The following is a 25,227-nucleotide window of genomic DNA, read 5'->3' as shown; positions in this document are numbered from 1 at the left end:
AGAAAGAAAATAAAAAAAAAAAAAAAAAAAAAAAAAAAAAAAAAAAAAAAAAAAAAAAAAAAGACTACTTGTACTGTGATAACAAATAACCATAAAATCTCAGTGGCTCAATACAACAAAAGTAGATTTTTTGCTTGGATTACATACACAACGTGAGTCAAAACAGGGCCATGCTTCACACGGTTACTCAGGAACACAGACTGACAGAAGCACCACCATCTGGGACATTATCATCCACCAAAGCAGAAGACGGAGAAACCACAGGATCATTTATAGGTTTTTTTGCTGCCTCAGCTTAGCACGACAAGTATTTCATTGGTCAGAACTATCCAGATGGCCCACCTAACTTCATGGGGCCAGGTAACATGGGAAGCATATTTGATGAGAGTTACTGTCCCTGACACACTAATGTTGTGTAAAATTTTCAAAATAAGAAAAGTGAAGATACTTCTAGCAAGGGGCTTCAAATCTGGTGAAGCAAAACACTATAAAACACAAGATCCATAATAAATACCTTCCTCAGGTCATTTGCATGTGGAGCTGCCTCAAAACTAAGACATGATAATTTGCAAAGAACTATCAGCAGACAGGCTGGTTCTAGACCCCACCCCCAGACCTTGCTCCAATCTAGAGAAGAGACTAAATTGTTTGTATCTGCTCTGAACTGCTCCCCTCCTTTACCCACTCCAATGTTCCCTTGATCAGATTTAAACTAGGAACATTTGGGAACTTAAAAATGACCTTCCAACTGAAAGACTTGGCAGTTCCAGATAACGGTACAACTAAGTTTAGCCTAGCTCAAAGTCAATGGGAATAAAGTGACTTGAAAAATCATGAAACCGGCCGGGCACGGTGGCTCACGCCTGTAATCCCAGCACTTTGGGAGGCCGAGGCAGGCGGATCACAAGGTCAGGAGATTGAGACCACGGTAAAACCTCGTCTCTACTAAAAATACAAAAAAAAAAAAAAATTAGCCGGGCGTGGTGGCGGGCGCCTGTAGTCCCAGCTACTCAGGAGGCTGAGGCAGGAGAATGCCGTGATCCCGGGAGGTGGAGCTTGCAGTGAGCCGACATAGTGCCACTGCACTCCAGCCTGGGGGACAGAGCGAGACTCTGTCTCAAAAAAAAAAAGAAAAGAAAATCATAAAATCACCCGCAGACACTGGTAGATGAGTAAGGTCACCACCGCTGCATTGGAAGCTCTATTTGGTTTGGGCATCACTGCAATCCCCAATTCACTCCTGGGGTGGGTGATTTGGTTGATGGAAATCTAGCTCCTCCATGGGGCTCTGCATTCAGAATCCTATTTCAGTGCTTTAGAGCCTAACCTTGGATCTAATCAAGTCCAATAATTCACACGTCTGTTCTCATTCATTTGAATGGTGAGATGTCTGTTAGAATTACCATGGTCCTGGGTCTCTGGATGTCAAAGTCCCAATAAATTGAGATAAATCAACCCCAAAAGACAATAAGTGATAGCCCTTCCCCAGGAAGACCCTCTTGAGCAACAGCGATGCCATGTTGACCCCATAAAGCTCTCTCTATAGTACTGTATCTATTCATGTGTCTATTTCCAATCTAAGAATAGCTGCAAGCAAAACAAAACAAATACCCAGAATCGAAATGCATTTCTCTGCCAGGAGGACAGACTGCAGAGCCGCAGGTGCTCAGGAACCTGAGGCAGCCCTCTCCAGACCAGCCAAGCCATGGAAAATAGCCACCATGTTTGCATGTTTAAAAAATAAATTATTTAAAATGTACACTTCCCCCACTTACTTCACATTTCATTTTGTCTTTACTCCCATCTCCCCAAAGGTGAGCCATGCTAGTGGTTCTTGCAACTATTTCAACCATCTGAAAAGGCACTAACTTCATCTGTGGAATCAGCCTGTCATGCTTTATGTATCTATTCAGTATGGTGTGAAATCCCTTTTCTTTGAACTGTACAAATGAAATCAGATAGAGAAGCAAGTGCTTATACCTCATGTAGGGAGTGACTAGGGGAGCCCCACAGAGAGGCAAATTCAGTTGCATCAAGACAGAACACATCTAAGAGGGAAGAAGAAAGTGAGGAATTTTACAGAGAAAGGCCCTGGAATCTTGGTTGTTCTGTAGCTGAGGCCTTGACTATCAACCTCAGAGGACAGGGAGGTAGTAGGAGAAATGGTATCCAGATACTGAGCTGATGACAAGTGACAAAAGGGTATCCAAATAAAGAATCCGGTAGAAGGACTTTTTAGAAACCCTGTTTGCATTGGTTAAGAAGACCCTGAAAGAGAACGGTCTTTACCAACATAGAGAAGTAACACCCAGCAGTAAATTGCGGAACTGGTGCTAGGATGAGGGTGGAAGAAACCCTAATTCAGGTCTTAAAATAATAGAATCTTAGAATGAGGTCATTGATTCTATCTGTTAATTTTATAAAGAAACTGAGGCTCAAAAAGATGGTGTGAGTGGCTCAAAGCCACAGAGATCCTTACGGCATTGCTTTGCAAACAGGTTTTAGGTGAATTCTCACAAACTTCCATTTGAAAATGAAAGTGAAAAGCATGTATCATTGTTCAGTTATCATAGTTGGAGTTCCCCCAGAAGCAGACCCTAAGACAAAGACCAGTTTACAAGTCTGGGAGGTACAGGAAATACTGGTAGGATACTGGGGAAGTAAAGACAGATGGCCAGAGAGCTAATAACACAGCAAGACAAGAAATGGTGTGTTAAGCAAGTCGTCCCTCTGGGCACCTGGAGATTATTCAGCTGATCTTCTAGGATCAGTTGGAAAAGTCTGGGAAATGGAACAGAACACGTAGTTTGGAGTTCTACTTGTGGAAAGAGGGATCCAGGGCATTTATCCATCAATTCCTATCTGTCATTGGTTGAGAGGGCTGTGCCTAAAAAGAAATAATTTTCTGGCCCTTTCAGTCTTGTCTGCAAGTGAGCTGAACAGAGTTCCATAGCTTTGGAGAAAGTCCTCAGACAAAAAGAAAATTAGCAGAGTGCACAGAAGTGAAAAGGTCTGAAGGAAACAGATGAGGCAACAACGTTTGGTTTTCTGGATATCCACTATATATTTAGCTATATTTCTGCTCATCTCTCAATATGGCTTTGTGTCCCCATCCAAATCTCATCTTGAATTGTAATTCCATAATCCCCATATGCCATCGGAGGAACCCAGTAGGAGGTAATTGAATCACAGAGGTGTTCCCCCACCTATGTTGTTCTCATGATAATGAGTGAGTTCTCACGAGATCTGATGGTTTTATAAGGGGCTTTCCCCTTCACTCGGCACTGATTCTCTCTCCTGCCACCCTGTGAAGAGGTGCCTTCCACCATGATTGTAAGTTTGCTGATGCTTCCCCAGTCATGCAGAACTGTGAGGCAATTAAACCTCTTTGCTTTATAAATTACCCAGTCTTGGGTATGTCCTTATAACAGCATGAGAATGTACTAATACACCTCATTCCATAGATAATTAACAGGTGAACACACCCACTTTTCTCTTGTCATGTGACACAGTTCCTTACAAGTATAATACAGTTGGTAAGTGCTAAAATGCTGCCTCAATAACCCAGTTTTGCCGTTGATCCATTTTTGCAAATTTTGTACTGTAAATACTACATCACTGATTTGACATACACATAATGTACTTTACAGCCTGAACTGCCTGTTTATCAACATATTATTACAATACACAGCACAGATACACAAGTATGTTGTTCATTTGGTTAACTCCCAAATTGGTATATGTATGTTTCAAACTTCTAAATATTATAGGATTTTAAATTTAATGAACCATGAGAAGGTTGCTTTGATACCTATAATTCAGGTCATGGAATTTGGAAATATGACCTAATCCCCAGTGTCTTTGTTAATATATCAAAGAGGCATAGTAGATAGGCATATGTCACATCACCTTTGCAAATAAGCAAGTACATCTTACCAGCTTTAAAAAGGAGACTGTGTCTCAAATAAAACTGTATGCTTTCAGCTGATGCTGCCTGAAAAACTGTTTGGAAAGTTGATTTCTAGAATAGTTAAATTTAGAGTCATTTTAACGTACAAATCTCTGACAAGAACTAGAAGTGCAACCTATCACCCTGAAAAAAGATAAAATAAACGTAGATTTAAAAAGAACTTGAATTTTTTTAAAGCCCTCAGAAAATGTTACCATTTAGTAATGACATTCCCTATTCATTTGACCTCAGCTTGACACACTGAATTGCTCTGAACAGCTGTGGCCAGACACATAAGTTCCACATCTTAACTCTTGCTTTTCTCATTTGTACAGAAATGTACATTAAAAGAATACCAAGGCTAGGGCCAGAGACAATAAAAGAAGCAAAGTCACAAGTAATTATAAAATCCACATCTACCAGTGCAAAGAGGTTATCAACATTTCCCTGAAAACTTTGATAAACTCCACATGGAAATAGCACAAACTTAGAGATATGCCATGCTTCTCACCTGATTCCATGGATTCAAAATGCCTGGATTAATAATACCCGAACTCATGTCTCTCAAATTAAAATAAAGAAGAACACCCTTGTGACTGTTAGACTACTAACTGGATTATAATATGATTGATTATAAGGGATACAAAGTATAGGAGGAAGTATTGGGTTATTTCAAAAATGCTTATGAAGCAAGTGGATCTACAAGCTAATTTTCATGCACGTGTTGGCTATTTTCTATTATGTGATACCAGAGTGACTCAGCCCCATAAAGCTGGAAGAGAGCAATATACTTTGTGATCTCACTTTTCAGTGATTGTTCATGGTTCTCAACCCTGGCCACATATTAGAATTACCTGGAAAACTATTTAAAAACACAGTGCCCAAGCCTCACCTGGCATCTTTAGGGTTAAACCCAGGAATTGAGATGATTTTAATGTTCACTCAGAGTTGAAAATCACAACTCCTTTTTAGCAGGAAAAGCAACAATGCAAATTGCCTTAATAGACACCTTTATTAGTTTGCTACAAGCCATGATATACATACTCAGTTGTCTATAGAAATATACACTTTATTTTTAAAGTAGATAATGAATATATTGTAGTCCTTCATCAGAAATTCACTGAGCACCTACTATGTGTCAGAGTTAGCAATAAGTATTATGTATACAAAAACTAATAAAATATGGTTGCTAGCCTTGGGTGTGGGAGGAAATACATTTGTTAGTTAGACAATTATAATGTACTGGAATAAATGCTTTAACAGGTCTTATAAGATACAGATAAAAAATTAAAAATGAATCAACTAATTCTACCTAAAGGAGTCAGAGGGGGCTTCACAGATGGTGAAAAAATTAACTTTTCACTGAATATTATGAAAAAATATAACTATATCAAATATAATTATGAAAGTTATATTATGAAAAAACTTGAAAAAAGATTTGATGCAAGTTCTAAAAACACAGGCTCCTATAAGCAAATGACTTGAATAGACATTTCTTCAAAGAAGATATGCAAATAGCCAATAAGTACATGAAAAGATGCTGAACATTACTAATCATTAGGGAAATGCAAATCAAAACCACAATGAGCTAGCACATCATACCATTTAGAATTACTACTATAAAAACAAAAACAAAACAGAAAATAACAAGTGTTGACAAGGATGTGGAGAAACTGGAACCCTTGTGCACTGTTGGTAGGCATGTAAAATGGTATAGCCTCTACGGAAAATAGCAGAGCAGTTCCTCAAAAAGTTAAAAATCGAATTACCATATCATCCAACAATTCTACTTCTGGGTGTATACCCAAAAGAATTGTAAACACAGTCTCAAAGAAATTTATACTCAGGTTTATAGAAGCATTATTCACAAGCTAAAACACCAAAGCAACCCAAGTGTCCATCAATAAATGAATGGATAAGCAAAATGTGGTATATATACACACACAATGGAACATTACTCATCATTAATGTTGACACATATTCATACAATATGAATGGACCTGGAGGACATTTTACCAAGTATAATAAGCCAGTCACAAAAAGATAAGTACTGTATGATCCCATTTATATGAGGTACCTAGAGTAGTCAAAATTATAGACAGAAAGTAGAATGAGGGTTGCTGGGGACTAGAGGGAGAAAGAATAGGCAGTTATTGTTGAATGAGTATAGAGTTTCAGTCTTGCAAATGAAAGACTTCTGAAGATGGATGGTGATAATGAATATACAACAATATGAATGTACTTAATCATTGAACTGTACACTTAAAATTGGTCAAGGTGAAATATCACGTTATGTGTATTTACTGCAATTAAAATATTGGAAACAATATGTGGGCTCCCAGTGCTTTCTCAGTAGCAGCACTTTGTCCTCAGTTTGGAAGTTTTTCTGGAGCTACCCAGTGATCCTGAATAAGCAATTCCTCACTGGGGTGATGATACTGCTCCAGTAGAGTACCAATGAAGTGGACAAGACCAATGAGGTGGCATTTGGCTGGGCAGGGGGTTTTACACAAGTCTGCCTTGACATACCCACAGCCAGAATGGCATGACTTCAGAGTCAGTTAGAGAAAGCTATGGTTTAAATAAGACACTCTTTAAATATGAATACAAACTCCAAAAACACTGTAAGAAGAAATAGGAGTGCCCAGAAATAGGATTAAAGTGAAGGAAAATTGGCCACAGGAAGGTGGGATCTTGGGCAATTGCAGGAAATCCTGGGTGGTGGTTGGGTTAAACCCTTCCTCCCATTTCCATAGCTCAGGAACAAGACTTTACCAAGATACTGGCCAGAATCTGGTATTTATTTCACTGTGTATCCAGCTCCTCATCTTGAGTCACTGGAGCTGGGCCCAAGAGTGTAGGATGGAAGACAAAACTGAATTGGCTGATAAAATAGGAAGAGGCCATGGACAGTGACAGTTAGAGAAAGCAGTCTATGGAATTGTTGCCTTTGGAGGGCCCTGAAAAACGTTCTTCCAATTTGTAGGAGTCACTGTTTGTTCATTCAACAAATCATCTTTATGTGCACTTAGTATTTGTCAGGCACAAGAAACAAGGCACAGGCTCTGCCCTTCCAGAGTTTACAGTCTAGTGGCAGAGATAAACACACATAATACTGTAAATTACCAGAAAATTGGAACTATACTTTCTATGTGTGTTTATTTCCCTTGTCTCCCCCATCCCATCCCTATCACAATTACAACCATTGTTCTTAGAAGTGTTCTGTAACTTAATGAGAGGATAAATGAATGGTTTAAATGTCTAACATCAGAACTCTGTATGTAAAAGCCTGAGTTGAAAGAAAGTCTTTAAAATCTACAGAACAAAGCTCTTACCTTGTAAATGAAAAAGTAGTATTAAGAGAAATTGTAACTTGCTCAAGGTCATAGCTAGAATCTGTAACTTTTATTTTATCCATGGCTCTTTTTGCAAGACCTTTATATGTTGACAAAAGCCTTTCTGGTAGTCCCAGTGAAAATTTCTCTGTGAGGAAACCTGAAGCTTAAGAAACTTACAGAACACCATAAACTACAACAATATTTTTCAAAGTAAGAATACATAGTAACATATGACTAAGGCGATTTTGAATAAAAGAAGCTTAATGGAGGAAGGAAGACACTAGCCCTCCCAAAGTTTAATGCATTATAAAGTGATAATGATTAAGGATCTGATAAGACTAGATAGACAAAGTAATGGAAGAGAATATGTAACTCAGAAACACAGCTAAGCATATCAAAATTTAGTATGGTATAAAATGTATATCACAGATGAAAAGGCAATTTAAAAGTATTTTAAAGGCATTAGAACATTTTAAAGGTGCTAAAACACCTAAATACTAGAAGTATTTAGGAAAAAAATAGATTTTCCCTCTTCACTATATACTAAAATTTTAGCTGGAATAAAGAATTAAATGTAGAAGAAAGAATGGCAAAAAAGAAATAAATAAATTGTAAGCAAATATTTACCAAGTCTTTGGAGGTAGAAAGGCTTTTATAGCTTTATATGTGGTAAAGAAACTCACAAAGTGATTGGTATGGTTATAAAATGTTGAAGTTGGAAGGTTCAAAACTTTACAAAATTAAAAGGCAAGTACAAAGAAAATATTTGCAACAAGTATAACAAAGCATCAATACTTCTATGCATTATAAACTTATAAATAGATAAAGAAAATGCCACAAACCTATAGGGAGGAAACAAGAATGAACAATTTATGAACATAAAATCAAATTGCTAACCAGCACATGGGAAAATACTTTATGTCAAAGGCCAACAAGACAGATATTTACCTATGAGCCAGGAGCAAGTCCCAGACCATGCAATGAAAAGAAAGAAGTAATTACTAACACAATTTCTCTCAGATTATGAAACCAGAAAATACTCATTTGTTTCCAGTAATGCCCTCAAGCCAAGCCTCAAATTCCTTAAATACAAAACTCTTGGGGGTCTACTTCTGACATTGCCTTTTCAAAACGAAGTAATTTAATGTTGAAAAATTGTTGAAGGAAGAAATGAATGAAAGAACAAATGTATGAATGAATGAAGGAGTTACTTAAACCTTAGCACCATTTATGACTTTAAAATTTAGACAAAATGTATTAATAGCAGAAGAAAATCAACAAACTGGAAAAAAGCAACAACAGGGAAATTCAAAGTCTTTGGGATTACTAAACTATATGTATTTAGCTAAGACAATGCAGATTAAGCCATGTCTATTCTTTGACTTCAGCAACACAGGTAGTTTTGTAAATAGAGGAGTAGATTCTGATAATACAGGAAGTGTGGTGTCTATTAAAGAGATCAAATAGTCCTTTTAGGGGTAGTTGCAGACGATATATGAATATTTAGCTGGAGGAAGCACCTATCTAATTGCTATTCATTGGAGCAGAAAGCAGAACAATGACAGCTACAGAAGCCACCTGCCCTTACATTTGATCTAGGATAGGATGACTCTCTAGAAAAAGCCTGACCCCAGAGGTTGCAGTGAGCCGAGATTGCGCCATTGCACTCCAGCCTGGGCATCAAGAGTAAAACTCCGACTCAAAAAAAAAAAAAAAAAAAAGACAGGGAGAAAGTCTGACCCAAGGAACAGGAACAGGAGGCCCGCATGCCAGTCCTGAAGAGAGATCAAGAATAGAATCTTAGGAAACCACAAAATAGACTGGGAAGGAACCAAGAAGGATGATCAAGGAGAAACAGGAGAGTGTGGTCAAAAGTGAAAAGAACGAAGAGAGGTAGGGAGTGGTTAACAGAAAGACACACCTTAAAGAAATACAGAAAGATGGTGGCTAAAAACAAACCCATTAGAGAATGTAATGAAAACTGTTTCATTAGAGTAGGAGGAGCATCAACCAGGTTCTGTGGACTTTATACATAAAGTATATGCAAGTGAAGAGCTAATGTAAAGAAAGTAAAAACATCAACCGTAAAATATTGTTTTCAAGAAGTTTGATGGTAAAGGAATAGTAGGATTGCTTTGAACTAAAATTGGTGAATTTAAAACCTGAATAAATTAATATATGCCAAAACAATATGCATGCATTTACTTGTCACGGCAATTAATGCTGGATAAACTGTTCTGATTTTTAACCAATTATTTAAAATTTTATGTTGCATTTTGGATTCAAAACTCTAAATATTTTTAATATATTTATTAGTGTTCTTATGTTATTTCAATAACCACAGGACCCTAATGACTACTAGACTTTTCTACATGGAATCAAATGATTTCCTCTCCCATCCCCATTCTTCAATGCAGCATTATTTAACATTCATTAAGCATCAGTAACTTTATTTCAAGGTCTTTTGGTTTTGTCTTGACCAGGTAACCTTTGGAAATATTATCCTTGCCATGTAACTTTCTGCCAGCCACACCCTCTCATAGAGATATTTCTTCTATATGCCATCTGCCTTGCCAAAAAATTACCCTTATTATAAAGTTAATAGGAAGAAATTTAATTAACAGAAACAATTCATTCCAAAAGAAAAAAAAAAAAACTCATAAAACTAAATACTCAGAAAAGCCCTAGGCTCTTGGTGTCAGAGTTTTAGTTAAATTCTCAGGCAATGAAGAAGAGAAAGAAATGGAAAATCACGGTGGCTTCAGAAGCCCTTTATGTTGCCCATATTTGTTCCTAAATCTTGCTTTTGTTTTAATTCTTCCACAGTCATCTTTCTTCCTAATCTCCATGGACTCTATTTCTATTTATTCGCATTCTGGGCAAGGCCACATCAGGGAACCTGGAGAGGGCACTGTAGCTATGTTTCTACTCAGTTAACTTTCCATTCTGAACACGGATAGAGGTTCACCTGGACTTGACATCAGAATGCTACAATGAGAAATGATTCTCTGTCTGGGAGCTTCCCTATCAATTGTTCTCATGCCCAGGATGGGACAAGTATGTTTCATAACGGGAGGTATTTTTAATTATGAGCCAAAAACTTTCCCCTCATCAGAAATATAACTGGATAATCGATCTAGTACCAGGACTCACACTCTCAAAAGTACAGGGCTTCCCAGGCCTGGCCTTGGGAAGTAGAGAATGCTGAAAGATTTATTCCAGAAAGGTAGTCAATACTACGAAGACCAGAATCTAGATGCTCTGGTTATGTCATAATGCCATTCTGGCTGGCCAAGCTGACCGATGCAAACCTTCAGCAACATGCACAAAGACTGTTGATGAGCCCACTCATGACAGGAAATGGTGCAAGTGTCAAATACTGGCCTAGCCAACCCAAGAACACTGAACACTGCATTCAGAATACCCACAAATACTACCACATTATGCTGCATCTCTGACTTCTTCTTCCCTCTACCATAAGAGTACCCTGGTAGCTGTGGTACATTTAGACTCCCGATCTTTCAACTCCCCTCTTCCTTACCTCTAACCTACCTACTTCATCTGACCACAAACCTTAGTTCACAGGTCTGCTTTAGATAAGGTCATTTAAGGTCTTTCACATTCATGTCCACTTAGCCATTGTTGGCAGATGGACCCATGGAGCATATTAATGCGTAGAAAAATTCCTCCACCAATAAACTACCCATCAGCAATTGCAGTTACACCCCCTACCCACCCTCACCTCATTCCTGAATCTGCTTCTATCAATATCCACTTTCACAGCAGCTCTGGCACTTAACGCCAGTTTGCATCATCCATCAATAAGCTCAGTCCAAAAAAGCACTGCCAAGACTCTGATGATACCATATGAGGAACCCTTGTATGTGCAGGGGAGAGCTGGTCTCCTGATGATGTCAGATCCTGGCCCACCTGGAAGTACAAAACACAAACTCACTGGCCATTAGTACCTTCTACCAGGTAAACAGGGAAATCTCAGTGTGGTTCTGGCTAAGGGAGCAGTCAAATAAAAGTACATGATTTACTGGTGTCTTCTGCCTTATATGATCCTGGTTCATACTCACAAGGGATCTTCAGAGCAGCATCAAAACATACTAGGTTTTAATATTACCCCAAAAGGTAAAATACAAAATTTTATATTGAGCATGTTTTAAGCACTGCAATAATAATAATTCAGATATATTGGGTTAAATAAACTCAAATATAATAATAATTTAAAAAACAAAAACTTTTTAGCTTAAGAATTCCTCCAGGCCTACCTCCCCTTCTTTGGTTTTTTTTAACATCTCATTCTGAGGCTTCCCTCTGTCTCAGGCTCACATGACTTTATAACTTAACCTGCTTGTTCATTCTTTCTCTCTCTATAATCATCTGACTCATCATTTACCCAGTTTGTGTTCTGGTATTTTTCAGGACACTCAGCTCTCCTTTCTTCAACACTTGCACCCTGCTTGGGTTCCCAATTTATCATGATAGGGGGGACAAGGAGGTTCCTAACCCTGTGATTACCAAGGTACAAGAGATACACCAAGGAAAATGCTGTTTCTTCCCAGAGCCCACAGCTATTGCTAACTGAATCCTCCCCTTTCTCAAAATAGCCCATAAACTTTGAGCTGGCTCACTTCAGTCCGACTCTGGGCTTTCTGAAGTGCCATCGCCACCACCCACCCATCCACCCCACTGGAGGGTCAAATTGCAAAGAAGATCAACCATAACCCTTCTGAATTTCCTCACCCTTCCACTTACTAGCCCTATGAAACTTTGTCCTGCCTCTGCTACCACTTCAGTAAAATATAAATAACATTTGTGTCTAATATACATACTGAGGAGATTGAAATATTTAAAAACACACGTGAAGTATCTATACATAGCAAATGTTCAATAAATTATTAGCTTCATTGACTATTTCTGCTCATAGACTCTTGTTACCAGAAAAAAATTAAGACACAAACCAGCTCTTTTAATGTTTGCATTTGGTAATTATTCCAAGATTTAATGTAGTTCAAGAAAATAATGGAAAATAAAAAGCAAGAACCAATCAGGTTCTCCTTCAACTAGCCACCAAGCTCGTTGTGTTTTGGTTTTGTTGAAAAAAAAAAATCTAAAGAATCTCACGCCTGCAAACAATCCCTTCAAAGTTTAATTCATTTGTATTTGTTTCAGGAAAGTAGAACATCTGTGTCCCCACACCTCTCCCCTGGCTCTTGTTTCCTTCTCTGGAATGTTATACGTTTTTTTTAAACCTCAGAGACATCCCATTAGGTTAATAATTTGGAATCAAAAATGTCTGTTTTGTTTTCTTCTAGTTTGATAAAGTAGCAAATATTACTTTACTTGTCCCTAAAGTATACAGTGTTAGATTTCTTTCCTTACCAAGAAAATGGCATATACAGTAATTCTTCTTCTACTGTATATAAATTCCAAATGCTACCTTAGCAGAATTATGAAATAAAATGAATGCTTTTAAAGCATTTATGGGGACTGGGGAATAAATGATAGAATTTTCTTATATTTCTTGTATATGCAGATAACAGATACATTTAATGCAAGAAGGAAATAGAATTTTAATAGAATTTTTAACTAAAGATCTTGAAACAAAACTAGACATACATTTTAATTGAATTTCTGGCTCAAATTACAGCAAACCATTATAAATCATTAGGAATCAGTTTTAAAACTGCTTTCACTTTTCTCCGTATTACAAACACAGAGGTAAGCTTTTACAGCTTCAGATAAGTGTTAATAAATTACCCGAATTTCAAAATTAATGGCTGCCCGGCTGCTTTGGGGAGATATCATTGTGTTTCATGAATATTTTGATTTTGTGATTAGATCAAAATGCACTGAATTCCTAAACAGTCATAACCAAGGTCTGCTGATCATAAACTGTTCTTTTTCAATAAATTATATTCCTCACAAATCTGCTGATATGGAATAATTAGAAATTGGTTGCCTGCATTTACTGTAATATTTGCATGACTTTAGATCTCCACCTACTGATCTAGAGGCTGGCAGGAAATGTACATTTTGTACATTTCTAAATATACCTTGCCTGCAGAGATAATGGTTTACATTGTGACGGGAAGAAGGTTTTTATTTGCAAAAAACAAAGAGGTGTCACTTGCCAGTTCTGGAAGACATTGATTAGGCAGTTTATGTCATTTCTATTCAGAACTTATTATTTACAGCTTCCTTGTTTCCTTTCCTTTATAAGAGATAAAGATCTGTATCTTGTAAACTGCTTAAAGAGTGTCTATTTTGTCTTTTTAGGGAGTCTTGAAATACGTTTCATAGAATGCAAGCATCCTGAAACTAAATGTGAACTGAGTAAAATACAGTATCCCAATCTGTTAGACTATCTCCAAGGGTAATCTTTAAATTAAGCAATACACAAATAGTTACACTGAGGAAAAAGAGAAAGTCCCCTGTGTAAATCCATCCTTTACCATGTAAAGCACAAGTACATAAATTTGAACCTAAACAACCTACACCACGTAATCTGATAATTAAGTACATTCATATTGGAGAAAATGCTGACTACACAAATTTAAGACTATTTTTATTATTATAAATCTAATGATCTTCCAAAAAATTGAGTAATCTCAGGAGCTAAAAGCCAGTGAGAATATTCCAATACAGTAATATTTATGGAAAATTTCTTCAAGGTTTAGTGAAAGAGAGGTTTTCAAGAATGGGGCAAGAACAACTCTTGATAAAATCCAGAGAAAGTTTCAGGAGAAGGATGCAAGAGAGTTTCAGTAGTTTCTCACCATTTGGAGACCTGGGAAGTAAAGAAGGGGCCCCTGGGAGCATCATTTACTGCAGTAATAATACAATCATCTTCCTCTGAGCCTTCATAAGCCAGAGCCAAGGAGTCATAAACCTAGTATTCACAACACATTGCAATAGTTTCATGGGTCTCTGAAGTTAAAACAAGGCTTAAATCGGTTGCCTCACTTGTGGTTCATGGCACGCAGTATTTTTTTAAAGTGGTTTAAGGCTAGACCAGTGACAGTTACTCACTGTTGGGGTTCTTTGCAACTCCTCAGCTTACCACAAACACAAGAGGATGTAAAAAGAGTGGCTAGATTCAAATTACTAAGAGTCTGAGGCAAGCCTTTCCATGAGAAGCATTTAACCTTAATAGAAGACTCTACCAGTCCAACATAGTAAATGCACAAATGTTCATTGGTTTGTAAGAAAAATAAAAGTGAGGCCAGGCGTGGTGGCTCACGCCTGTAATCCCAGCACTTTGGGAGGCCTAGGTGGGTGGATCACGAGGTCAGGAGATCGAGACCATCCTGGCTAACATGGTAAAACCCCACCTCTACTAAAAATACAAAAAATTATCCAGGCGTGGTGGCAGGCACCTGTGGTCCCAGCTACTCGGGAGGCTGAGGCAGGAGAATGGCGTGAACACGGGAGGCGGAGCTTGCAGTGAGCTGAGATCGAGCCACTGTACTCCATCCTGGGTGACAAAGCAAGACTCTGTCTCAAAAAAAATAAAATAAAATAAATAAAAGTGAGATAACACTCACATTTATAATTGGGCAGCCAGGCTTACTATGGTTTAGTATGTTAGCAAATGTATCTAAGAATCTACCCCAAAATTCTGATTAGAGCCCATGAAATCTAATAAGAAAGAACATAAACTAAAATTCATTAGTTATTGTATATACCTCCTGGAGCTGTTAAGTGGATTGAATGAAACAAAGCATGTGAGATGCTTAAGTGCCTGGAGTATAGTAAATAATAAATATTACAAAACAACATAAAACAAACAAATAAAACCCAGCGGAAATACTAAGAATTTTATAGAGACAAACTTTCAGCATGGATTTTTTGTTTTGTTTTCATCCGACCTGTTTTACACATTCACTCTGTTTTCAGCCATCTGCAATTTCTACATAAATCTTTATTTATGCTTATATTTGCATTGAAAAGCATTTGGGTGAAAATATTTTTTTTTTTGTTACTCAAAAGAGAGGGCATCTATATTAGTCATATATGTCAGTATTTGCATAGACAGAAGGTATCTCTATAGCCACAAGCAACTCTGTGCACTTTAATGTAAGGTGGAATCTGCATTGTAGAAACACATTTTCCCAAAAATCAACAGTGTCATCAGAAAGCTTAATCATGTTAAAATATATTCTTCCCTCTGAATATGTTTATGTACATAGATTTATATTTTTAAAAGTTTTAGCTAGTTCTATTCCAAATATACGATTACTATTTTAAATAAAGAAGGCTTTCCTAGTAACAAAGAGTGGGTTTCTTAAGAATGATTTATCCACTTAAATATTTATTGAGCATCTGTTCTGTCCCAAGTACTATGCTAGGTCCTTGGGATACAGGGACAAATAGGGCCAGGTACCAGTTTCAGGAAGCTGAGTCTGTTGGGCAGAGAGAAAACTTCATTTTCAGTTATGGTTTATTGTGATCAACTCTGTGGTGGAAGCATGCATAGAATACCATGGGGCCAAAGGAAGGCCTCAAGAACAGACTAGATGGTCAGACAGAGAACTTGGAGACTGGAAAAACCAGGAGGAGGAAATTAAATGATGAAGCAGAAGAAAAGATAATTCAGAGGACCAACACTTGAGACACGAAGCAGTACCTGTTTGAGAAAGTTCATGTATTTCATCAGTCTGAAGCAAATGATGCCTCCAGGTGCCCTGCAAAGCATAAAGCTCCATTTACAATCCATCGGACCATATTTGGGGAATTAGCCCAATTGGGTCTACCTAGCCCAGGTCTAACTGGGAAGGTCATCCTACTAACCACCTTTCACCTTTCCATAGTCAGTTGCAGTCATATGGAAACAAACATTTCAAACATGAGATATACAAAATGGAATTACTGATCTTCTCACTAGACTTACTTCTCCCCCCAAGCCTTCCCATCTTAGTTAATGGTGCCACCATCTATTCAGTTCCTCAAATCAGAACTATGGAAGTCATTTTTTACATATATGCCTCCTTCACATAACCCCCATCCACATCTTCAATACTTTCCCAGGCAATTACAATTCCAGATTATACCTCAAATAACTGCTTCTCTGCATTTCTACTACACTGTTGAACTGGAAGTCAAACTACCACCACTTTATGTCTGAACTGTAGCAGTAATTTTCACTCAAATCTCTTCACCTCCATTCTTGAGCCTTTAGAATAAATTTTTTCACAAAAACCATTTTTAAATGTTAATCTGATCATATATCTTTGGCTTAAAACCTGCAATAATTATTCTCTGCCCTCAGAATAAACTCTAAATCTTTACTCTCCTTTTTCTCTGGTGATACAGTTACATCTGGACAACAGGTGTCTGGACAACTGGAACTTGCTGTTCTTCTAGGATCTAGAAGTGACCATATAATTAGGTTCCAATGACGGTTCCAAAATGAATGGGAACGATGTGTGTCATTTCCAAATGCCAGCCTTCGCACATGCGATGCCCACACCGTTATGCTCTCTCACCTTTCCACCAACTAAATATAGCAACAACAGGAGCAATCTTGGAAGAGGAGTATTGAGGATGGCAGAACACTTCTGTTAGCCTACATCTCTGGACAAATCTGCCAAACAGAGATCCCTTAGCTTTCCCAGACTCTTTTGTGAGAAAGAAATGTACTGCCATCTTGTTTGAGCCACTGAACTTTGGGATCTCTTCTTTCCAACAACCTGGATTTCACCCTGATCCACTCACTGATTCTAGTTTATAAGCCTTTCATGACTTGTCCTTAACAACTCCATCTATAGGACTCTCCCTTTTTCGCAAATGACTTTTGAATGTGACAAGTTCTTTTCTGCCTCATAGCCTTCAAGTATTTAGTCCCTTAACTGAATTCCCACTCCCTGTATCTTTGTGTAACCCTCCTTCTCCTGACTTCTACTTATCCTTTAGGACAAATCTTTAAATAACTCATGAAGGAGGTCTTCCCTGATCCTGGAAAACTAAATTAAGTCTTTTATTTTCACTCCTATTAATGTCCTGCTCTTTTCTTTCTTTCATTCCCCTCTCTTTCAATAAATGTTTATTCAGCACAGTGCCAAACACTGTGCCAGGGATTGAAAACAAGAATTTCTGGTAAATACATAAACAGATGACAGATAGATAGAGACATAGATACATAGATAAATACATGGCATGCAGGCTATCAGAAAAGATAGAAACATAAATAAATTAATGAAATAATTTCATGTTATGGTAAGTACTATGAATGACTTAGAAACTAGTAGAAAAAACTAGCTTTATTATAATTTCTAAATTATATTTCATTTGTAAGTTTACTTGACAGTGTCTCTGTATCTCACCATAAGCTTTAAGGGTAAGGTTCTATCCATTTTGATTTCCCCTGCGTATTTTCTGTCTTGTACAAGACCTGGAATATAGTAAGTGCTTGATACGGTTTGGCTGTGTGTCCCCACCCAAATCTCATCTCAAATTGTAATCCCCATGATCCCCACTTGTCAAGAAGGGACCTGGTGGGGGGTGACTGGATCATGTGGGCAGTTTCTCCCATGCTGTTCTCATAATAGTGAGTTCTCACAAGATCTGATGGTTTTATGTGTTTGACAGTTCCTCCTTCACATACTTCCTTGCATGTGCTCACTCTCTTTCTTTCTCCTGCCACCATTTAAGGCAAGCCTGCTTCCCTTTTCTCTATAATTGTAAGTTTCCTGAGGTCTCCCAGCTATGTGGAATTGTGAGTCAATTAAACTTCTTTTCTTTATAAATTACCCAGTCTCGGGTATTTATAGCAATGTGAAAACAATCTAATACATATGCTCATAATATAAGCATAAAAAGAGGAAATGCTTCTCGAAGATTTATGCTAACAAGGCCCAGAATCCGGGGTACACATTTGTGACTTGTATGCTTCTATTACCAATCTTGAACTCATAACTCTGGCAAACATTATTATTCTCTAGGCACTGTTTTCTTCCAGGCCTGCATATGATCTTAGAACACTTATTAACACTATTCTGGGACATCACTACTAATTTTCAATCTAATCTTTATTATTTCCTTTCTTCTACTTGCTTTAGGTTTAGTTTGCTCTTTTCCCCTGAGTGTCTTAAGGTAAAGGTAAAGTTAACTATGTGAGATATTTATTTTCTATTTTTATCTTTTGTAACAGGGTCTCACTGTGTCACCCAGGCTGTAGAGTAGTGGTGCAATCTCAGCTCACTACAGCCTTGACCTCCTAGGCTCAAGCTATTCTCCCATCTCAGTCTTCCAAGTAGCTGGGTCCACAGGCACACACCACCACACTTCGGTAATATTTGTATTCTTTGTAGAGATGGGGTTTCATCATGTTGTCCAAGCTGGTCTCAAACTCCTGGGCTCAAGTGATCCACCCATCTGGGTCCCCCAAAGTGCTTGTATTACAGGTGTGAGAAACTGTACCCATCCTATTCTTTTTTAATATAGGCATTTATAGGTATAAATTTTTCCTTAAGCATTGTTGTAGCATACCTTTTGGTACATCTTCATTTTCATTCATCTCAAAGTATTTTCTAATTTCCATTTTGATTCCTTTAACCCATTGGTTATTTAGGAGTATGCTGTGTTGCTGAATGGAGAATTCCACAGATATCAGTCAGGTCTACTTGGTTTATAGTGTTCTTCACATCTTCTGTTTCCTTACTCACTGCTTAGTTGTTCTATCCATTATTAAAGGTAGGATAGTAAAGTCTCCAACTACTACTGTTGAATTGTCTATTTCTCCCTCCATTTCTGTCAGTTTTTGCTTCAGGTATCCTGTTGGTACTCTGTTGTTTAACAACTAATTTATTGAACACTGTATTAGTCCATTCTCACACTGCTATAAATAGAAAAAACTGCCCGAGACTGGGTAATCTATTTTTTTTAAAAAAAAAGAGAGATTTAATTAACTCACAGTTCCACATAGTTGGGAAGGCTTCGGGAAACTTAAAATCATGGTGAAAGGGGAAGTAGGCATGCCTTACATGGCGGCAAGTGAGAAAGAGAGAGCATGTGGGAAGGAGGAACTGTCAAGGATTTATAAAATCATCAGATCTCATGAGGATTCACTCACTGTCATGAGAACAGCATGTGGGAAACCACCCTTATGATTCAATTACCTCTCACCAGTTCCCTCCCTCGACAAGTGAGGGTTATGGGCATTACGATTCGAGATGAGATTTGGGTGGGGACACAGAGCCAAACCATATCATTCCACTCCTGGCCCCTCCCAAATCTCACATATGTTTTACATTTCAAAACCAGTCATGCCTTCCCAACAGTCCTCCAAATTCTTAACTGATCCTAGCACTAACCCAAAAGTCCAAGCCCAAAGTCTCATCTGAAAGAAGTCCCTTCTGCCTAAAAGGCTGTAAAATCAAAGGCATGTCAATTACTTCCAAGATATAAAGTGAGTATAGGCATTGGATAAATGCTCCAATTCCAAATGGGAGAAATTGGTCAAACAAAGAGGCTACAAGCCCCATGCAAGTTCGAAATCCAGTGGGGCATTCAATCGTAAAGCTCCAAAATAATCTCCTTTGACCTCATGTCTCATCCAGGGCACGCTGATGCAAGGGGTGGGCTCCCAAGGCCTTGGGCAGCTCTGTCCCTGTGGCTCTGCAGGGTACAGCCCCTGTGACTGCTTTCATGAGCTGGCATTGAGTGCCTGTGGTTTTTGCAGGTGCAGGTACAAGCTATCAGTGGATCTATCATTCTAGAGTCTGGAGGATGCTGGCCCTTTTCTCACAGCCCCACTAGGCAGTGACCCAGTGGGGACTCTGTGTCGGGGCTCTGGCCCCACGTTTCCCTTCTGAATTGCCCTAGCACATGTTCTTCATGAGGGCTCTGCCCCTGCAGCAGACTTCTACCTGGAAATCCAGGCATTTCCATACATCCTCTGAAACCTAGGCAGAGGTTCCCAAACCTCAATTCTTATCTTCTGTGCACACTCAGGCCCAACGTCACATGGAAGCTGCCAAGGCTTGGGGCTTACATCCTCTGAAGAAACAGCCTGGGCTATACATTGGCCCCTTTTGAAAATTTTTCAAATTTTTATGCTCTGCTTTCCTTTTAAATAAAAGTTCTCATTTCAGATTATGTCTTTGTGAGTACATATGGCTGGATGCTTTCAGAAACAGCCAGATCAAGTCTTGAATGCTTTGCTGCTTAGAAATTTCTTCTGCCAGATACCCTAAATCATCTCTCTCAAGTTCAAAGTTCTACAGATCTCTAGGGCAGTGCCAAAATGCCACCAGTCTCTTTGCTAAAGCAGAGCAGGAATAACCTTTGCTCCTAAGTTCCTTAGCTTCATCTGAGACCATCTCAGTCTGGACTCCACTGCCCATATCACTATCAGCATTTTGGTCAAACCCATTCAACAAGTCTCTAGGAAGTTCCAAACTTTCTCACATATTCCTGTCTTCTTCTGAGCCCTCCAAATTGTTCAAACCTCTGCCCACTATCCAGTTCCAAAGTCCCTTCCACATTTTCAGGTTATCTTTATAGCAGTACCCTACTCTGCCAGTACCAATTTTTTGTATTAGCCCATTCTCACACTGCTATAAAGAACTGTCCGAGACTGGGTAATTTTTAAATAAAAGATGTTTAATTGACTCACAGTTCTGTATGGCTGGGGAGGCCTCAGGAAACTTATAATCATGGTGGAAAGCAAAGGGGAAGCAAGCACATCTTATATGGTGGCAGAAGAGAGAAAAAGAAGGGGAAAACGCCAGACACCTGTCAACCAACCAGATGTCATTAGAACTCACTATCACAACAGCAAGGGGGAAATTCGCCCCCATAATCCAATCACCTCTCACCAGGTCCCTTCCTCAACAAGTAGGGATTACAATTTGAGATGAGATTTGGGTGGAGCCACAGACCCAAACCATATCATCATATATATTAGGCTTATATATCTAAGAGACTGTTTCCCTGCTAGGATCCTTCAAGTTCTTCACTAGGCATGTTACCATGGCACTAGAGTGTCCCTGAGGAAAGTGGATCACTATAGATAGCCTAGCATTGTTAAGGGGTCAAAGTGGAAGCAAAAGGACTGCCTTGCTCCATCCTCATATAGTAGTCAGCCAGATCAACTTTCTTTCAAATGCCTCCTATTGCCCATGTATATGCTAACATGTTCAACAGTTGCAGCTCTACTTCTCCAAAGTTATTAGCTGATTCTGAACTCACTTAATTTCTTGTATCATTTTGATATTTATTCTGAAATCTGAAATTCTCCAACATTTATATTTTACAGTATATTGTATACTAATGGTTAAAAGCATGCAGTATGAATCTCGATTTCCCAGGTTCAAACATTTCTGGTTCTGCAACTTACCTGTGTGATCTTAGACGAGTCACTTAGCCTTCTCTGTGCCTCAGTTTCTTACGTAAACTGGGGATAAAAACCACATAGGGTCTTTAAAATAATGAATAAATCAATAAATACATTTAAAGTATTTAGAAAACCTATCATACAAATGAAAACATGTTGGCCACAATTACTTTCTACAAAGAATTTATATATACACCATCTCATTTAATTCTCATAACCAGCTTGGGAACTTGTTTATTCTCTTCTGACAAATTGGGAGACAGCAGTCCAGAAGCCCAACTTTCCCATGGATCCACAGTTGTAAAATGGGTTTAGGCTCCATTCTTTCTCCATGCTGCTATGATGCTAGAAGGCAACAGATACATTGAAAAAAAAATATGGGCTCTGTGACCAAGTAGACTTGGATTGGAACCTCAGGTTAGGGAACATCGGGTTGCCTACCTTCTAGTCATATTCCTTTGGGCAAGGTCCTTTACCTCTGAGCCATGTTTATAAGATAGGTATAATAATTCCTACTTCATAGAGTTATTATAAAGACTGCTGTGAAAAAACATCTCACACAGTACCTATTACATATTATATGATCAACAATTGTTAATTTTCTTTTTTTTTACATCTTCTCTTAGTAATGAAAATATTCCCTCCTTACTGTGAGCTGTGCTCAAGAAGATCCCTCTGTGGCTGTCAGATCAAGAGAGTCAGCTTTGAAATGCTCTCTTGGTGCTTTGTAATGTTAAACATTTAACACAATTATTGTAAGTAAGGCATGCTCATTATTACTGGATGGGATGAATATTTTAAAATGAGACTTATAATAAGATTGTCATAACTGTACTTTTTCAAAATGCCATACACAAAGACAGGAAGTTTTATTTTGTTTTTTGAGCACTACAAAATAAAACAAAGAGTAAATAAATTTTAAAACAAAAAGAGTGGTTAGAGGTTCTAGGGGAGGTGATATATATATGAAGTTAATAGAATTATGGTGAAACATCTTATCAATCCTAGCCTTTCTACAGAAATCAAATATTCAGGTTTTTACGACCTAGTTGAAGATTCACTAGAAATTAGTAAACTTATATTAATGGATGGAAAAATTACTTAAACTTATATTAATGGATGGAAAATTACTAAAGGTATAAAACAAAGTTTCTGTAATTGCATACAATTTTCTTATCCTCTGAACATAGAAGAATAGATTAAAAAGTACTTGCCAAATTAAATAACTAAAGAAAAGGGACAAAAGAAAGATTCACTTAATATTGTTTTCAAGAAGAGACTGGTAGAAAAGAAAGACAGCCCAAACACCTTCCCCAAAGCTAAAGGTTGTAGTTATCATTTATACTGAGCAAAGAAGGAAAGTAAACAATACTTCAGAGGATACAGAGACACCACAATTTTGGGTTTCAACTAAGCAAGAAAAATGCTTTGCCAAGAAATCTAGGGTAAAAAATGTGATTTGATAGAAGGCAGTCATCAAACAGGAAGAAACTTCTGGGCCATTTCTAGATTCATTTTTCAGATTGGGAGCCCAGACCACAACAAACATCAAAACTATAATAGTTATTTTTTGCTTTTCATGATGCCTAGAATTTGAGCAGAAAACAAGACAGCAATATTCAAGCCTTGGCTCTGTGGCCACACCTGAGTGACTTCAGAAAAATAGAACTTTGATGGTCATAATATGATATAATGCATTTCATCCAACTTCATTGATAAAGCACTCCTTCTCTCTTGAATTTTCAAAAGTTATCATCCACACCTTACAAAATGGACCAAGCACTCACAATGGCTCCATTTCCCAGGCACTTAACAGGAACTGGGGACATTTACAGAATCATAAGAGGTCAAGAAAATATTTAAGATAAATATAAACTTCATTCTAAACTTTGGATCACTGACTTTTGACATCTCACAGACTCTATTTTGTATTTTAGTGTCTGTAGCTGAATTTTCACATTCTCTTCAACTAGATTTTGCAATCTGGTTGTAAGTTCCTCCTTGAAGATAGGAATCCCATCTTATATTTAAAAGTAAAGAAGGTATTAATAACACGTTCATGAAGTGACATATCGTTAAGAATCTCCAAATTTTTAATATCACCATAACACATTATTCCCTTATAAAAATGTATTAACTTACAACTGAAAAATATAAATGCACCATTTAGTATTAAGGAGAGTTACTGTGTATAAACAGAGACCAATCTAGTTGGTTTGAGCCCAGGGTGTTAGGTAGTCAAGCCATGTTCATGCTAGAATTATGAGGTTTAATGGTGATATCTAGCCTCTGGCACCCTTAATTCAAATTCTTTTTTCAGGAAATTAAAATTATTTGTACTTAGCTTGGCTCAAAGTACATGTTCAAAAATCTAAGTTGATTGCATAAAATACACACACAGACACACACACACACACAGAGAGAGAGAGAGAGAGAGAGAGAGAGAGAGAGAGAGAGATCTAAGTAACTCCCCTACCATTGAGAGGTGACTCCCTTGCCACTGAGAAGGCAATTAGTATTAAGAAAATAATAAAAGGCACCAAGATATCATTCATGCACTCAGCAGCCAAGAAAGTAGGATGCTTAGAGTAAACCAATGAGAAGCTTAGATATAAAAAACAACATCTGAAAGGAGAAGTACAAGGGCATTTCCTCACTGCAAGTCTTCAGTACACACTTCAAAAGTATAGAGTATGTTGTGCATTCCCATAGACACTTGCGCTTTCTAACCATTACCCACCAAATCAATGTCAAAGCATGACACCTTGCCTTCTTTACACTGAAATACAGATCCCCAAATACCATGATATCTATAGCATCTACTGAAATGACTATAGGAAATCCCACATACATTGCTAGAAAGGGAAAGATATCATAATAGTGTGTTTACGAAGCACTGAATGAGGCACTGATTGGTGGGAAAAAGTGCATGTAATATAATATTTTCATAAGTCTTGGTTTTGTCTATGATCCGGACTTCAACTTATATTTGTTGTCATTATACAAAATGCTATCAATTCATGCTTCTAATACCTCATGTTTTGTCACCTTCAACTTAGAATGCTGCAGGTTGGCATAATCTTTCAAACTATCCAAGAATCTGGCATTTCATTGAAAATTTAAGAAAATCCTTTTGTAATTATAGGAATGAAATATCAAAGGCCCTATGATATAACAGAAGGAATAGGAGATATAGTCATAAATAAAATATATAATATATTTACATATAAAAATATATAGTGTAAAATAGTAAGTGCCAGAAAGGAATGTTGAGATGGAGAGGGTAAAATATGAACATCTGAATTCTACCTTTGCTCAACAATTTCTCCTTCCTCTGAAGTACTGAGAAAGCAATACAACAAGACACAAAGATGAATGGACACATTATTACTTTAGAATTAGCTGGACCAGGATCCAATAGTCCAGTGCAGGATTCTCCTGTAAAATTGGTTTAGTGAGTGTGTCTGATGCTCAAAACTCACACTGGACTACCACGTCCTAGTCTTAATTCTCCAACTACTCACATTAAGTGATAAGAATTTGGGAGTGTGTAGTAAAAGAGATGCAAGATAGGCTTTCCAGAGAGGCTGCCA

At 37.7% G+C, this 25,227-nt stretch overlaps 1 long non-coding RNA gene across 1 annotated transcript in view; it reads right to left on the bottom strand.

The window, feature by feature from the left end:
• LOC108537583 (uncharacterized) overlaps positions 1-21,695 on the bottom strand; it is a 35,960-nt gene extending 14,265 nt beyond the window's left edge. Inside the window, exons 1-2 of the long non-coding RNA XR_001887857.1 lie at positions 21,638-21,695; positions 15,926-15,983 (exon numbers count right to left, since the gene is read on the bottom strand). This is a non-coding gene — a long non-coding RNA (uncharacterized LOC108537583). The remainder of the gene's footprint in view (positions 1-15,925; positions 15,984-21,637) is intronic.
• Between the last annotated feature and the right edge of the window lie 3,532 nt (positions 21,696-25,227).

Source organism: Rhinopithecus bieti, unplaced genomic scaffold (genome assembly GCF_001698545.2).
Source record: "Rhinopithecus bieti isolate Rb0 unplaced genomic scaffold, ASM169854v2 scaffold_13352, whole genome shotgun sequence".
In the NCBI taxonomy this organism is placed as follows: domain Eukaryota; kingdom Metazoa; phylum Chordata; class Mammalia; order Primates; family Cercopithecidae; genus Rhinopithecus; species Rhinopithecus bieti.
Note: the sequence above shows the minus strand (reverse complement) of the source record. Positions and strands in the feature narration are given on the sequence as shown.